Source organism: Sitophilus oryzae, unplaced genomic scaffold (assembly GCF_002938485.1).
Source record: "Sitophilus oryzae breed Bouriz unplaced genomic scaffold, Soryzae_2.0 scaffold_1436_pilon_pilon, whole genome shotgun sequence".
Classification (NCBI taxonomy): Eukaryota; Metazoa; Arthropoda; class Insecta; order Coleoptera; family Curculionidae; genus Sitophilus; species Sitophilus oryzae.
In genome coordinates, this window is record NW_022146100.1 from 2024084 (window position 1) to 2041115 (window position 17032).

A 17032-nucleotide genomic window follows, 5' to 3' on the forward strand; every position below is an offset into this window, starting at 1 on the left:
AAAACAATTGAATACGTCAATCAATCCTAATATCTGTCATAACAATACTAACATACCAAATCTCGTTTTTTTTTATATGAAAAAATAAAGAAGTTATAGGGGTGAGCCACTTTTGGGAGGCACCCGGTATAGGGATTTTAGATTTTCCTTTTCTATTCAAATTAGTAATAGTTCTAAAAAATCTACAAAAAGATTTGGCCACCCATACAATTTTGACCGCGCATACCGTTGCTTAACCTCGATGATTGATTGCGTAATTTAAATACACTATATTTTTTATGATTTAATTGCAAATGTATAGTTTTCAGATTTTTCCTTATACTAGTAGTATGATCAAAAAAAACGGCGTCCAGTTGGCTGGGAAATGACGATCGATGACATTTTCCATATAAATTTACATATAAAATGACAGCGATCTTCATTTCATAGCCATCGCTGACGCCGTTTTTTCTCGATCATATGGTATAAGACGGTATTACTTGCCAAATTCATAGTTCTTTCAACGCAATATACGTTTTTTTTGCGGCATAAACGACCGTAATTTTTTATTTTTTCACAGTTTCAAGGAATAATTGTAGATCTGAGTACAGGGTTTTACTTTCAACTCGATATACCTCCACGCGTTCCCGAAATAAAAGGTCTTGACAGATAGACGGACAATAGACAACAAAGTGATCCTATAAGGGTTCCGTTTTTTTAATTTTGAGGTACGAAACCATAAAAATATGGAAATATTTAAAATACTAAGCTTTTGGTTAAATTTATCTTGTAACAAAGCCGTACTCAAAGGAAAATTGGATTCCCATTATGAAGAATTGGAGGCAAGGTAACTCCGAAACTTCCAAATTGCGTTTCTACCGAACTTTTATTAAATCTTTCTCGAATGTCACTTGGAAATGGTTTCTGTCAAACGGAATCCTATTAGACAGGCGCATATGCGGCTTTTCTAACCGTGTGTTGCATCAGGATTCCCCAGTTTTATGCAAATGCGTTAATGCTCATACATATTATCCCTCGAGCTGTCTGGCGCTGTTTATCGTCAGCGACATGTAAAAACCAGTAATGTGAAACGATTCCTATTCTGTTTTACACCTGATAAACACAGACACAAAATAAAGGACGACTATTGTCTGATTGAATATATTGTTTTTAAATGTAATTTTGATGATATCGCTTGGCGAGATCTATAATTTAAATTGAAGAATAATCAATGGTTTTGTATGGAAACATGGGGATACATTAAATAAAAATATCGGGGTATAGTGGAGTGCCCAGAGACTTTTACCTCGGAATATTTTAGTAAATTCTTAATTAAATTTCCTTCTTAATATTTTGATTTTTTTAATTCTTTTTCTATAATAAATAAATCTAATGCATATTATGCACCTATTCTGCTTATATTCTAATCATTGAAATCTTGATTGAAATCGAATTATACAGGGTGGCGCGTCATATGCGACGCGGTTTTTGCAAGGAGAACAAAAGTTTGTATTGAAGTGAAATTTTCTGAGCTTATGTAAGCCAATTTAAAGTATTTTCTAAAATTATGTAGAGTTCTACAGGGTGTCCCAAAAAAAAGTTACACATCAAAGTTATGGTTTTTGTAATGGAACATCCTATATATTAATTGATTTTTGGATTCTAGTAAAAAAATAAAGGTTTCTTTCATTAGAAAAGTATATGATTAAAATGTATAGTTTTTGAAATACATTCACCGGCACGAACAATGGGCACCTTAAAACTTTGATGTATTTTAAAGGTTAAGATATTTTATTTTAATGGGCCGATTTTGATGATTTTTTAAGCAGTGTGTTACCAAATTATTTGACTTCTTAGTATCTTTTTCTAAATTAAAAATGAAACTCCCCATCTGTTAATTATACGAGGGAAAACAAAATGCTAATATTTTTGATGAAAGTTTGAAACACCCTGTGAAATATGTTAAAACAGCAAGAAATTTAAAAATTATTTTATCATCTAGATACATCCTTTGTCGATGGTTTGTTTTTTGGTTCATCTCATTGGCTGTATTTTTGTTGGAAATAAGTAATAATATCTCCGGTTAGAGAGAAGATAGACAGTTTCGGTTTGCGCTGATATTTTGCAAATTGTGTGCTCTATTTAACTGTGCAAAGAGAAATATAACCTCTTATTTAATTTTTTTACGCAAAAACCCAATATCTGTTATGATGTCAAACAGCGCCCTCTAGCTACCACGAAAAAAATTGAGGAAACAAAATTTATACTGAATACCATTAAGGAAGAAAAGCTCTTTTAAACGAGTCCTGGTTTGTTTAAATCGCATAACCTAAACCAGAGTTATCCCTATTTTAATAAAAGCAAGTTTAACCTTCCCCCACCACTTTATTTTTTGAGATAGAGCAAAATACTCTGTGTCAAAAAAATTACAAATTTCTCGATGATTACAATCGTAATATTTAAAATACCTGTTGACCTGCATATTTTTGAGAAAAACCCTGTTTTCAGATTGGCTATTAGAGAAACGCCCCCTAGCGGGCATTTTTCGAACTTGAAAATAATCTGCAGCGATTTCTCTTGGTCGATTTACTTATTAGAATTTTTTTCCCAAAGTTATACGATAAGTAGTTTCTGAGATACAGCCGGCATCCATTCTTAATTGGCCACCCGGTACTTTTATTTTTTACTATTGGTTTTAAATGCAATTCCTATAAATGCAATTTACTATTTTTTAGAAAAATAAAAAACAAATTCACCCGAATTCACCAAAACACTTTAACCATGTTAACATCATCAGCAGATGATTAAAATTGTTAGCTTTAATAATCTGTTGGTGACGCTAACATAGTTAACGAAACGCGCATTCAGTGTAAAAGAAAAATGTTTTGGTGTATTGTAGTGAATTAGTGTTTTATTTTGCTGTTGTAACACCAAAGGTCCCAACCCCCAACTGTAGTATTATAATACTATTTTTATCCAATTTGTAAGTTTTTCTTATCGTGTGAACTTTGCACGAGTTAAACTTGGAAACTTTGAAAACCCAATAAACGAAATTAAGGACGCAGGCGATGGGAAAAGGGAGAGATATTCAATAACACCATTATAAATTACACGGGGGCGAATAAAAGAAGTTAAAAGTGTTTTCCAATAGCCGCAGTATGTATCTTCATTAGGTTGGCATTTTATTACCATCGCCAACTTGGACCCCCGTCGAGATAGCATTCAATATTTCGGAAGAATCTGTGGGGATGGGCCGCACCCCCTGTACCATTAATCCTCTATAACTGCGCTAAGCTTTTTATATGGCCTTTTATAGGTTATCTTTCGAGACGATTAAAGTGTTTTGAAGATAATTCACCGGAGAATAATGAAGATATAATAGGGTGGTCGACCTGTAAAAATCCTATGGGATTCTACGAAATAAATTTCTATTTAAATTAAACTGACAAGCAAACGTTCATCCCAAGTTATTTTATAATCAATTTATATATGTCTTTTCGAGTGTTTTTTATATAAAACTAGCGTGTACCAGCGACTTCGTTCGCGTCGAATTATCATTAATGCTTTTTATATCTACTAGTGGGTAACTGAATTTGTAGATATATTACGACTTTTCTTGGAACTTTAGTTTCGGAGATATAAATTTAATCGGACCTTTTTAAGAAAATTTTTTAAGAAAATTCATTTTATTTTTCAGAAACTATTTGAGACAGAGTTTACCAAAAATGCTTTTTATATATACTAGTGGGTAAATGAATTTGTAGATATATTACGACTTTTCTTGGAACTTTAGTTTCGGAGATATAAATTTAATCGGACCTTTTTAAGAAAATTAATTTTATTTTTCAGAAACTATTTGAGACAGAGTTTACCAAAAATGCTTTTTATATCTACTAGTGGGTAAATGAATTTGTAGATATATTACGACTTTTCTTGGAACTTTAGTTTCGGAGATATAAATTTAATCGGACCTTTTTAAGAAAATTAATTTTATTTTTCAGAAACTATTTGAGACAGAGTTTACCAAAAATGCTTTTTATATATACTAGTGGGTAAATGAATTTGTAGATATATTACGACTTTTCTTGGAACTTTAGTTTCGGAGATATAAATTTAATCGGACCTTTTTAAGAAAATTAATTTTATTTTTCAGAACAATCATTTGTAATGGTGGTGATAACGTAAAGCAAGAATTTCCAGTAACATACAAACTGGATAAAATTTTCTCACATTTATGTTAGCATGAGAGAAAACAATATAGCGATATTATTATATAACTTGGTAATATTTGAGGGGTAGTTTCATCTCGTTGGAATTTGACTTTCTAAAAATCCGTTTGCCAAAAATTTACTTTTTACGTCAAGCAGTTTAAGCAGAATCGTGGTTAAGAAATTACCCAACTTTTTGGAACACCCTGTATGATTTTTTAAAAAATTTCAAAATATGTAAAAAAAAACAAATAAATTATGCTTGTCCAAGCGTTTTCCCGAAAGACTAACTGTTTTTTAAATAACGAATATTGTAATATTTGAGGGGCGTTTTCACCCTCTTGGAATTTGAGATTCGAGAAACCCCTCCTTATCGAACCTCTACACCCCACAGTCAATCCGTTTGCCAAAAATCAGCTTTAAACGTCAAGCAGTTTAAGCAGAATCGTGATTACTCATTGGTCATATTTTATGAAACACCCTGTACAAATTTATAAAGGGCTTTAGAAAAAATCGGTAAAGACACACTCATTAGGGATGTGATTATCTACAACTTTTATCTGAAAACTTTTTGTCTAAAATAGATTATAATGAAATTATGGACAATGTTTAAAATAGCCAAAATTTGTTTTTTTTCGAAATTTGATTCGAAAATTGACAGATTTCGAAAATTGACAGATATGTCAAAACCATACGTCAAAACTAACTTGAATTGATTTGACAGCATTTCAGTTTAGCTGTTTTCAACAATATGATTGGAGTCATATAAAATACAAAACGTTACTATTATTCTGTATTTTATAAAATGAGAATATTATAGAGAATTAATAATAATTGTTTTACATGTTACAGAGGCGAGATAAGTTAATTTTCCTCGTAATTTTCTTAATCCAGTAGCACTATTTCTGCAAAAAAAAATATTATTTAAGATCAGCTTATTGTATCTCTTAATTTCCGTGTTTTGTATAAAAAATATCCTGATTATGATATACATAATAATATTGTAGCTTTTGATTTAAAAAAGAAATAATATTAAGAAGCATTGTTTAATAGTATTATCATTTCTATTGTCTTTATAATATTAAAGTTATTTATATTTTACAAAACCTTTCATATTTTTTTGATTTAAGAAAAATATTCTCATTAGGACTGTTTGTAATATTATTTTATTTTGTTTTAGGTAAGCACTTAAAATGGTTGCTGCGAAATCTAGTAAGCCATGAACTTTTTCAAAAATCTGAAAGGCACATATTTATGACCCCACAAAACTGCAATTTTTTCCCCATTTAACCGACTCTCTTTCTCCTAGTAGTAGTTTCCGATATACCCATAGAGAACATTGTAGGAAACTCACCCTGTATAATAAAGACCTGGCCTATATATTCCGCTGATTTACTTAATTACATTGCTTCTAATCCCACTTTATCACCGTGTCGCTTTAGTAGAGATAGAGTATTTTTAAAATAACACCAATTCTCTCTAAACTACTATAATTGGTAGATACGAGAGTAGATACTAAATTATAATGATTTCTAAATACACACACCGGAAAAATCTAGAGATATCATTTTATTAAAGTTAAAAATAAATGTTTTGAATAAACAACCACATATTTGTAGGCCGATTCTTTCTACTTCGATTGAAACGAAGTAGTCACACTAGTTATTTCTAAATTTGGGATATTTGCAGAAGTGTTTGTGCATTTTTTGTCAAATGTATAAAAAGCGCCTAGCATCAATTGTTCGAATTTAACCTGTACTGGCTATGTTTTTATGATAACTGGCCAGAATTCATTCAAATAACTCTGTTTAGTATTAAACGACATTATGGAGCGTAGACATCTTAACAGAGATGAAATGCTAAGGGCCATGGGTATGCTTGAAGCTGGAATGCGCCAAATCGACGTAGCTAGAGCATTAAATACAACGCAAAGTGTAATATCGCGATTAAGTGCACGTTACCGTGAAAGTGGTGATGTTGCTGAAAGGCACACAGGGCGACATCGCATTACTACCCCTCAGCAAGATCATTTTTTACAATTAAATGTTCGACGCCGGCCGACTCTTACAGCACCAGAGCTTAGTTTAATTCTCTAGGAAACACATAATGTAACCGTTAGTCCTGACACTATTCGCAATTGATTAAGAGAGGTCAACTTAAGAAGCAGACGCCCCTGGAGAGCTCAACCCTTAACGAGAGAAAATCGAGAGGTACGATATTTGTGGGCTCAAGATCATGTTCAGTGGTCGAATGAACAATAGGCTAATGTTCTCTTCACGGATGAGTCACGCTTTGGAATTCATCCGGATTCGAGAAGGCTTAGGGTATGGAGAGAACCGGGAAATCTTATTCGGTTGGATCATGTTCAGGAAGTGCACTCTTATCAAGGTGGAACAGTTATGGTCTGGGGAGGAGTCCAGTTAGGCCGAAAAACCGATCTCGTTTTTCTTGAAAGGTTTCTAACAGAAATCACATATCGTGATTTAATTTTTGAGCCTATCGTGTTACCATATGCCAATGATTTTGGGAGAAACTTCATTCTCATGCATGACAATGCACGGCCTCATACAGCCAGAGTGCTAGTGAATTTATCAATCCTCATCAATTAAACATCATACCCTGGCCGGCACAATCTCCAGACCTTAACCCCATCGAGCACGTATGGGACCCGGTCCAAAGAAGAATTTTGAGAATGGGTATGCCTCGTGAAACTCGTAGGGATCTGGTTACGGCCGTGAATGCAGCGTGGCAGGCTGTACTTCAAGAAGAGATCGACAACCTGATCAGTAGCATGGAGAGACGATGTAGAGCTGTAATGAACAGTCGAGGAGGCCATACCCTTTATTAAGTAAAAATGATTTTATCTTTTTTTTTAATCCGCAGTTTAAAATAAAAAAAAATGTGTGTATTTTTTTGAGTTCAATAAAAATCAAGGTAAATTTGAAAAATTCGGTAAATTTCGCATTTTTATTTCCAATACGTCCTGTAAACTATTTGTTTATTTTAATTTTATTATATCAGAAATGTAAATAATAAAATTACTGACGATGGCTGGATAAAATTGTAATATCCCTAGACTTTTCCGGTGTGGGTACATATTCTATACAAAAAAGAGCAATTATTATTACATTTTAAATATTAGCAAAACGTATAACCAAATGTAGAAAATTGAATTAGTACAGTTTTAATTTTATTACTATCACAATGAAACAATCACGAAGAAACAAATTACTGTATATAAATTCTGCGAACTAAGGTTTTGACGAAAATTATGAACTAATTGATTTAAAAATTTAATCACCCATATTTAGCAATGATTCATCTAATTTAATTGTTCCATATCATTTTTAGTCATCTGAATAATTTAATTTCATAATTAAAAAATTATATTAATAAAATATAATTTGAATAAAAAAATAATTATTGCGTTTCTAGCAAAATTGGTGTTATTATTAAAAGAATTTTAAAGATCTATTAATATTTAGAAACTTAATTTCTGGCAAAATTTTAACTCGTGGATTGCCCTATCTAATGAGAAAACCCACCCAAACGTAAACTTTAGGAAAAATATCGTTTTTGAAAAAAATAACGCGAAGCGAGCATCTGTGCAGGGGCCAAGCGAAATTAGTTGCTGGCTAGCGCGCCAAACCTTCTGGGTTAAATTGAATAATTACTCCAACTGCAAGATTAATTCGACCATATATTTAACTATATTTAAACCTCGCAACCTGCTGAAACTTCAAATTTTGTTTATATGTATCTTTTTAAGTGGATTTACGAGATTTAACTCATTAGTTGAATTTTGTTGCTAGGAGTGGTCTTTGTGAAGGATTATTTATTTTTTTAAATGGTGTATTCTGGAATCTACACTAGATTTTCAAATTTTCCAGTGTTTCCAATTTAAAAGAAATACTTAATGAAAATGCAGCGACATAATATATCAAATAGAAAATGAGAAAAGAGCTTTATTAATATAGACAAAACTAAGTAACATTATTTTAAAAAGTTTTAACATCCTGTAATTTTTTAAATACTGTTGTATTTTATAGTTTATTTTTGTAGTATAAAAAAGGGGGGGGACTATTTATTCTGTTATTTTTTAATCTCCGGTATTAATATAAACTGATTGTTGGTACAATATACCTCATTTAATATAAAATAATATTCTACTTTTTGAAATGTATCGGGCCCTAATTGTACCTAAAAGTAATATATTTTTACAATGATATACCATATTGTAAACTATTTAATATTTCAGCCACTCAAAAAGTTAATTTGTATTGAATAATTGCCTACCATAAAAGGAAATTTGAGCTATAATCCTTGATGGGCATATACTGTGTATGCAAATAGTACTTCCTCTAAATTTTGGGTTTTGTTCAGGCGATTTATTCTCAAAACCTGAAACATCTACATATAAAAAGAAGCACAGGTCACTAATTATAATAAACTTCACCCTAGGAATTACTTCCACTAATTATAATAAACTTCACCCTTGGAATTACTTCTATTACAATTACAATACATTCATCTGCATTGGCATTTTCTACTTTTCGATCAAACAATCAACTTCCCAACATTTTTTAAATGATGTAACAATAATTCTTCTTGTGGTTACTTTTCCATAGATATCCCCATCTCTGTCCTCATATCAATTCGGAGACGATGAACATGAAAATTATTTACCATAAACATCGCAAACTAAAAACTTAATAAACAATTGTATACCAAATATAGAAATAAATTGAGTATTCTTACCTATTATCGTCCAAATCCATGTTAATAGATAATTAATATTTTGGATTTTTGTCTTTTATTTTTAAATGTATTTTTGGAACTGCTGGTTTTAGTAATTATTAAATTAAACGAACTAAAAAGTCAGAAAAAATAAACAATTCTTAACCATAACCCTAAAAAATACAAAAAATGCAGATCTCCTGTCAACTTTCTTTATTTTTTATTTATTCCTTATTTTCCTGGTGACGTCAAAGGTGGTATGCGCGAACTGAACGAAATTGGAGCCGCTATCGATCATACCTTGTTTTCTTTGTACCATGAGTAAAACCTATGACCTTAATTAAAGTTGTACCAATAACAATCTATTAAAGAATGAAATCGAAATTATATTACCATAGAAACGTCTTACGATTTTTCCGACTTGAAAAAAATCAACCCTCACATTTTTTTATTTTCTCTAAAACGGTACGGAAATTTGAAAAAGCATGGGTATTAACTATTTTAGAACGAGGAAATTTGTTTATGAAGAATGCATTTTTCTCTGATTGTAAAGACAATCCGGGGACATGCTGTATATTTTTAATGGACACAATAAATATATCTACGAGGTTTCTTTTAATAAAATTTCATTACTGACGCTTGAGGAGAACGATGATAAAATTAAAGACAAACTGCCCGATCTCTACCCTCTCTATATCTTACTCATATTTGCTCAACGATCCGAAATACTGAGAAAATTGCAGCCAGTGTTTCCCAAATTCCTCTGGGGCTTCGTATGAGTCATCGGGGTTAATCTCCCATCCCTTTTTCGGTTTTGACATATTTGACAAATTGAGTTTATACAACATTGAAAAATAAGCGAAAAAGTCTACGAAATGTCACCGCAAATTTATTTAGGAAGCATTTGATGTATGTGATCGCTAATACAATCAAATGATTGCATTATCGATTTTTTGAGAATTTATTACTGGTTATAATCATATAAAAATCGTTTATTCAAATACGAGTCAAAAGAAGTTATTTTGTTAATTCTTCATTTAGTTTCTAAGGTGAATAAAGCTTGAGTTTCATGCATCCGTTGTCCGACGATACGATGATACAATATTAATTTTATTGGTTGAATTTAAAAACTTCGATTGGTTAGAAACGGTATAACGGGAACTCAGGTTCACAAGGCTCCGTTACAAATAGGTTCCAGCTAGCTCAGTAAATAATTAAATAAAATATATGCACAGAACAAGAGATATCAAAAGGGAGGTGTATGGAAAAAGTGTACTGATTGAAAAGTCTAAAATGTACTGAATTCGTTTAATAAATAAATCTGAAGTTAAAAACAAATTTTCAAGATCTATCATAAAATGTAGCAAATATTTAAATAAGAATTAAGTAATGAAAGTTATATGTATACTAGTAAAATATTCTTGCAAAAGTGAAAAATAAATTAAACCATGAATAGTATCGTATCACAAAATATTGTTGTGACTAAACTGTGAACAACCCTGATGCGTATTTGTGATTATGATTAAAAACTATAAAGAATAAAATGAAATTTAAATGTAAAAAATCCCCTGGTATACCAAGTTCACATACGATCGTATATTAAATGTAATAAATTTTAACCAATCATAAACGCAATAAAATAAGAGATGATTAAAGTTTTATCTGTTATCCAGTGGTCGTTCCAGTCTACATTCTACAGAGAAGATCTTGACAGAGACATCCACAAATGACAGAAAATACAAATTTTTTGACCATTAAAATAAATGGACAAAAATTTAACACAAATTTTACCTACAGTACATACTGTAGGTAATATGGGGACATACCCGTATTGTCTTTACAAGACTTTCGTGTTAGCAAAATAAAATACTAAATCACCACAATACACCAAAACACTTTTACTTTTTCAATGTATAGCGAGCAAAACGCGTGTTCAGTCAAAACTTTTTTATTATTGACAATTTGAGAAAAATGCATCTTTCATAAAAATTATTGCCTGTTGTAAAATGGTTAATTCTATTTATACTGTTCCTTTCTGGTAATTTTTTCACATTTTTAAAATGAGTGGAAGGGGTTGAAATAAACTACCCCTATCATTCTTGTTAATGAAATTTAAAGAAAAATCTTATCAAACACATGCAAAAAAAAACTAATTTTGATAGCTTGGTTTATTTAGAAACTTTTTTATCTCTTGTGTTTTTTTGATAAAACTCACCGATTTGAAATTAAAAAATAAAATGTAAAGCATTACATGTCAGGACAAAAAACATTTTTAGATAAAGAATCTAGTGGGCAGCTGTAATTTTTTTAGGAAAAAATCTAGTCGGCCGCTGTCACTTTTTAGGATATTTCTAATATTGTTTTATTTGACATTACCCTACTGCAATACGTTATTATCTAGATTATTATTATTATCGTTATTATCACTAGATTCTTAATCTAAAAATATTTTTAGTCCTGACATGTAATGCTTTACATTTTACTTTTTAATTTCAAATCGGTGAGTTTTATAAAAAAATACAAGAGATAAAAAAGTTTCTAAACAAACTAAACTATCCAAATTAATTTTTTTGCATGTGTTTGATAAGATTTTTCTTTAAATTTCGTTAACAAGAATGATAGGGGTGGTTTATTTCAACCCCTTCCACTCATTTTAAAAAAGTGAAAAAATTACCAGAAAGTGTGTTTTCATAACAGTAATGCTTCCATAAAATTTCATTAGTCTATCTCTTTTCGTTTAAGATAAAAAATAAGAACATTATTTTTCCGCCATCTTTGTACCGCAATATCTCCCTAATGGTTGACTTTTGACCCAACGTTTATGAAGCAAACTACCCTTTATTTTGAACAAGGAATCACCTCCTGAAGTTTTTCGCATTTGTTTTGAAACACCCTGTATATAACTACCTTGGCTTATGGTTGTTTGTGATGTGTATTTTTTAGTCGCTTTCTTTTTGTCCTGACTTTTTTTTTGCTTTCCCGGAATTTAGCTATATCAATTTAGAAACCCTATAAGTGACTACAAACGAACTTAGAGAAAATTAATTCCAACAGCTAAATATACATTAAATTTACATAAATAATACATATTTAGTCTGTCAAGGCAGATATCTTTCATTCATAAACGAAAGCTATTTCCCTAATGCGTGTGCACCGAGCATTTCCTCGATTTCAAAGTTCTTTCGTCGATTCCTAGCCAAGAAATTCGGTATGAATGGCTCCACATGTCGTCTATTAATATTTGAAGATATGCCTTCCCCTCAATGAATTATGTATATGCGAAGAATAATAGAGAGGGGCAATTTGCTGGTTGACAAAATAAAATATAATGAATAGACTTGGTAATACTAAATGTTATGTATTGAAAAACTTCAATTTTTAGAAAATGAAAACAATTAATTTGAAATTACATAGAAAACAATTTTTAGCCAATTATAACATATTAATAATGTACAGGGTGGTCAAAAGGCAAATGAGGACGTTTCTTGCTAGTTTTAATCATCTGCAGATGTTCCTAACATGGTTAGCGAAACGGGCGTCCAGTGCGAAAGTAAAGTGTTTTGGTGTGTGGTGGTGAATTAGAGCAATAACAAATACAAATCGATTGCAATATAAATAAATTAGCTCCTTCGCATATACTCCGGTAAAATAGTTATGCACCGGCAAATAAAACAGAATTAAATACAACTGTCGGAACGCGTGCAAAATCGCTGCCTTGGATTTGAGCTCAATTCTTATCGTAAAGACCTGACCATGGCCGTCTTCTCTTGAATTGATGACTCGCCAACTCGATGTCCTTACATTGGAGTTCTGACAAAGCTGATGATACGTTCCTGCTTGCCTCTCGGTGTTGGACGGCTTTACAGACTCTTACCAGAGGTAAGAGGTTCTTGCTCCCTCTTTTGCTCTGTGGTGGAGATGCGCCAGGCTGTTTCATGGTTCCTTTACTCTCCACTTCTTTGAGGAATGTTTTCGCTTTTGCTTCCTCTGGAGCAAATCTTTCGTGGAGCAGTCGAATATATCTCCGTACTTCTGTGCTGGTGAGATCTACTCTCAGCGAATCGTCTAGTCCACCTGGTTGACCCACGCCGGTCCCGCGGCTGTCTAGAGGAAACAGTAGCTTGTATGCCTGTTGGATATAACACAGTATAATATACTGTGTTTCTTATAGCCTAAGAGTTGACGACATATTTAGAGAACATATTTTAGGCAAGTTAGAATAACTAAAAATGTATAGTTTATTAACTGGTGAATCCAGAATCCTAAGTCTGGCTGGGGGGTTGGGGGTATTTCGCTACTGCGCAACCCATAACATTTGCAAAAAAATAAATCCAAAAAACATTCTTTAGGCAACTTGAAATTTGTTTATTCTTAAACTTTCGCATCTATTTAACCTAGAAATAAGTATGCCAGACTTTTTTTTTCGGGTTTAAAGTGTAACCCGACCATTCCAAATATGTTTAATTATTATACCTGGAAAACATACTTTAGGCATTCTAAATTTTTTACAGCGTGTTTATTAGATGATATTAAAAAATATGTGTTAATTGCCAGACGAATTCAATGGGATTTAATACTTGCCAGACGCGAATAAAGATTTTAAATGAGCGCGATAAGAAAGTCTTATGAGTATCCAGAAGCGTGAGAAAGATAGTTTATTGAGACCCGTCGGCAGCCGATGCGGCTGACGTAACAGCATTTTGGAGTCGTGAAAACTTAAAAAAAAACTAACTAATATTGAATAAATAAAAAGAAACATTTTTTAATAAAAATGTAGATTGAAATCCTTTCAATAAGAAGACTTTTTAATTTAAGTATTTTGTATCTGAAAGAATAAAAAGACGAATAATTATTTAAAATTTAGCATAATATAAAATATATTTCTTTCAAACGTCACAAAAGTATAATTATTATTATACTTTTGTGACATATTATATTATTATTAATTTTTGCGACCTGATTGACAATATAAAAAAGTCATTTTAACGCCTAAGCATAAAAGTAAAGCACTTTTACTTACTTTTGAATCTATTTAGAAAGATTAAAAATGGTACTTTAATAAAATCCCAGAATACTTATTTTTTTAGCACTGTACATGGTATCCTTTTGTCGGAACTACGTTTTCTGGTAAAACCACTTCTTTAAATTTTAAACCATGTTGTTGGCGCACTTTTAAAAATTCTTTGCATTTTTGTAGTCTGCCTTCATCAAAAACAATAATTTTGTCACTATTAACTTTTTACAAACTACACAACTTAAATGTTTTTTATCCATTGTGATTTAGTAGTTAGTAGCGAAATTAGTAGTTACTAAAATATTTATTTGCAGTAATTATTCTAAACTATTTACACTATGCACGTCAATATTTAATTTATAAATACATATTTGTATATGGTAACTTAATTCCAACAAAATAATCTCTGAATTAAAAGACTACAAATAATTGAAATGAAACCGAAAAAAAATTGTTTTTATGAAAATTTGAATTACTCCAAAATACTGTTACGTCAGCCGCATCGGCTGGCGACGGGTCTAAATAAACTATCTTTCTCGCGCTTATAGATACTCATAAGACTTTTTTGTCGCCCTCATTTAAAAGCTTTATTTACGTCTGGCAAGTATTAAATCCCATTGAATTCGTCTGGCAATTAACACATATTTTTTAATATCATCTAATAAACACGCTGTAAATTTTTTTTTTCCGGGTATACTAATTAAACATATTTGGAATGGTCGGGTTACACTTTAAACCCGAAAAAAAAGTCTGGCATAGTTATTTCTAGGTTAAATAGATGCTAAAATTTAAGAATAAACAAATTTCAAGTTGCCCAAAGAATGTTTTTTGGATTTATTTTTTTGCAAATGTTATGGTTTGCGCAGTAGCGAAATACCCCCAACCCCCCAGCCAGACTTAGGATTCTGTGTTCACAAGTTAATAAACTTTATTTTTTTTGTTATTCTAACTTGCTTAAAATATGTTCTCTAAATATGTCGCCAGCTCTCCGGCTATTAACTGAGGTTGAAATTTTTAGGTGTTACAGCAAAATAAAACACTAGTTCACACAACAGACCAAACTACTTTACTTTGAACACTGGAAGAGCGTTTTGCTATGTATGCTATCAGCAGATTAATAAATATATTTTCAGTCATGTTTTTTAAATCATCTTGTATTTCAATAATCATTTTATTTTCATTTTCAACCATCTCTAATAATCTGAAACGGAAAAAAAAACAACTTCGAACGGAAATATAGTAGTGGTGGTTGCGAAATAATATTTCTGTCACTACCGGTACACGGCACTCGCTAATGACGCGTTTATATTTAAGCCTCGCTCATATAATCTTGTACTTTGGGTTGTTGCGGTAGCCTTCATGTCATCGCCTAAAAATACCTACTTCTGGATATGACACCTGGAACGGAAGCTAAATATATCGGCGACTTGGACTTGTTATAAATCATCTGGATTTATCAAATTTAATTACGGAAATATTAGGTTTCTTTGAGATGGAATAATAATTGAAGTGACGTTTTGTTTAAGAGGTTGTAAAGTATGGTTAATGCGAGAGTTTGCTTGCAGAATTATTTTCTATTTGTAAGCATATTTGTGGATATTAAAAATCTGCTTTAATTTTTTTACTTAGAAAAAAACTTTAGGGTAAAAACATATCCCAAGTAGCATTTTCACGACTTGCGACCACATGTTTACTAAACACAACGTTGGATTAGTTACAAAATATAGTTAGCTCTCTACCTTGGGTATTAAAATAAATTTAAACGTTTTTATAACGTTGTGCCGACGTTGGACTAGTACTACAGCAAAGTAGAAGCTTCAGCGACGTCGAATAAACGTTGTCTTGTAACCTTTTTTGTTAAGTGATCTTTAGGTGATTCGGACAACGTAGTTAAAACGTTGGACAATATAGAGTTTTCCGACGTCAGTTTCAGGACCTATTCCAACGTTATGCAAACGTCGTGTGTTTTACTAATTCCAACGTTGTTTAGATTTCCTTATTCTTACGTTGGTAGGACGTCGAGTCACTACCTTTTTGCAACTGTATTGAACCATAACCTTAAATCTTAAATTTTCACTTCATTGTTCTGTTCAGTCAGACAGTTCAGTGCTGTTTTTGTTTTTATAAAAAAAACTTAATTAAAATGGGACATAAGCAAGGTACATATAAAACTAAACTTAAATAAATATACATCGACATATATTACCGATAGTTTATCCACTTCCTCGTTTATTTAGATTATAGAGGGCGGCACAAGCTAGACTCTAGGATGACTAAATTAGGCAATCTTGCGACTAGTATACTACCTGTTAAGGCCGAACTGCGACTTTATTAGTCCAGTATGCAACTACTCGAACTACTCCATCTTAATCTCCAAAACAACAAAGTGAAAGCCGCCATGTTGTTATAACATTCTTAATGGCAAAAATGTAGGACATGGAATGGACTGAATTAAATGTCTATGTCTAATGAAATATACAGGTTATTAATTTGTTCATTACTCTCTGCAAGAGCTTTATGGTTGAAATATGGCAACCTCGGCCCGCTCGTCGATAGACGACGCGACCGGACGAGTCGGCAGAAAAATCAATAATGCATGCGTTCTCAATGGGCAATGTTGCCATTCTGTTCCCCTATAAGTAACCGTCGAGTTAACAACCTGTATATAATATTTAGACACTATTTTATTCACCTTTTTTCCATTTAGCACTTTGAATTTTGAGTAGTTTAGATGCAAATATTCGTGAACAATTCGAAACAAATTTTTTTTCTTCAAGTAGGAGACACAATCCTCTATTAATGTGGGTAAATAAGTCTAATTAAAACTATATTGTTTTAAAACAGAACGTCAACGGTTTCTTGTAGGCGTATCTAAATTTTAAAAAAGTAAAGTGTTCTCGAATAGTTGAATTTAAATATTTTAAATAGTTTTTTCTTTATTCTTTGTATTTTTTTGCTTCCGACGACGGAAAGAGATAACTTTCCGAAACGTTAAGCATTTTTTTCTTTGTTAGGCAAATTTGTATTACTGTAAACATAACTATTGATAAGCAGCGTCCGTTTTTGTTTAACGCAGATGTGTTTACAAAAAATA

General features: G+C 31.6%; 1 protein-coding gene across 1 annotated transcript in view; it reads left to right on the forward strand.

Annotated features, from left to right (window-relative positions):
• The window catches only part of LOC115876432, a 40244-nt gene that overhangs the window by 2409 nt on the left and 20803 nt on the right, over positions 1 to 17032 (forward strand). The window lies entirely within an intron of this gene.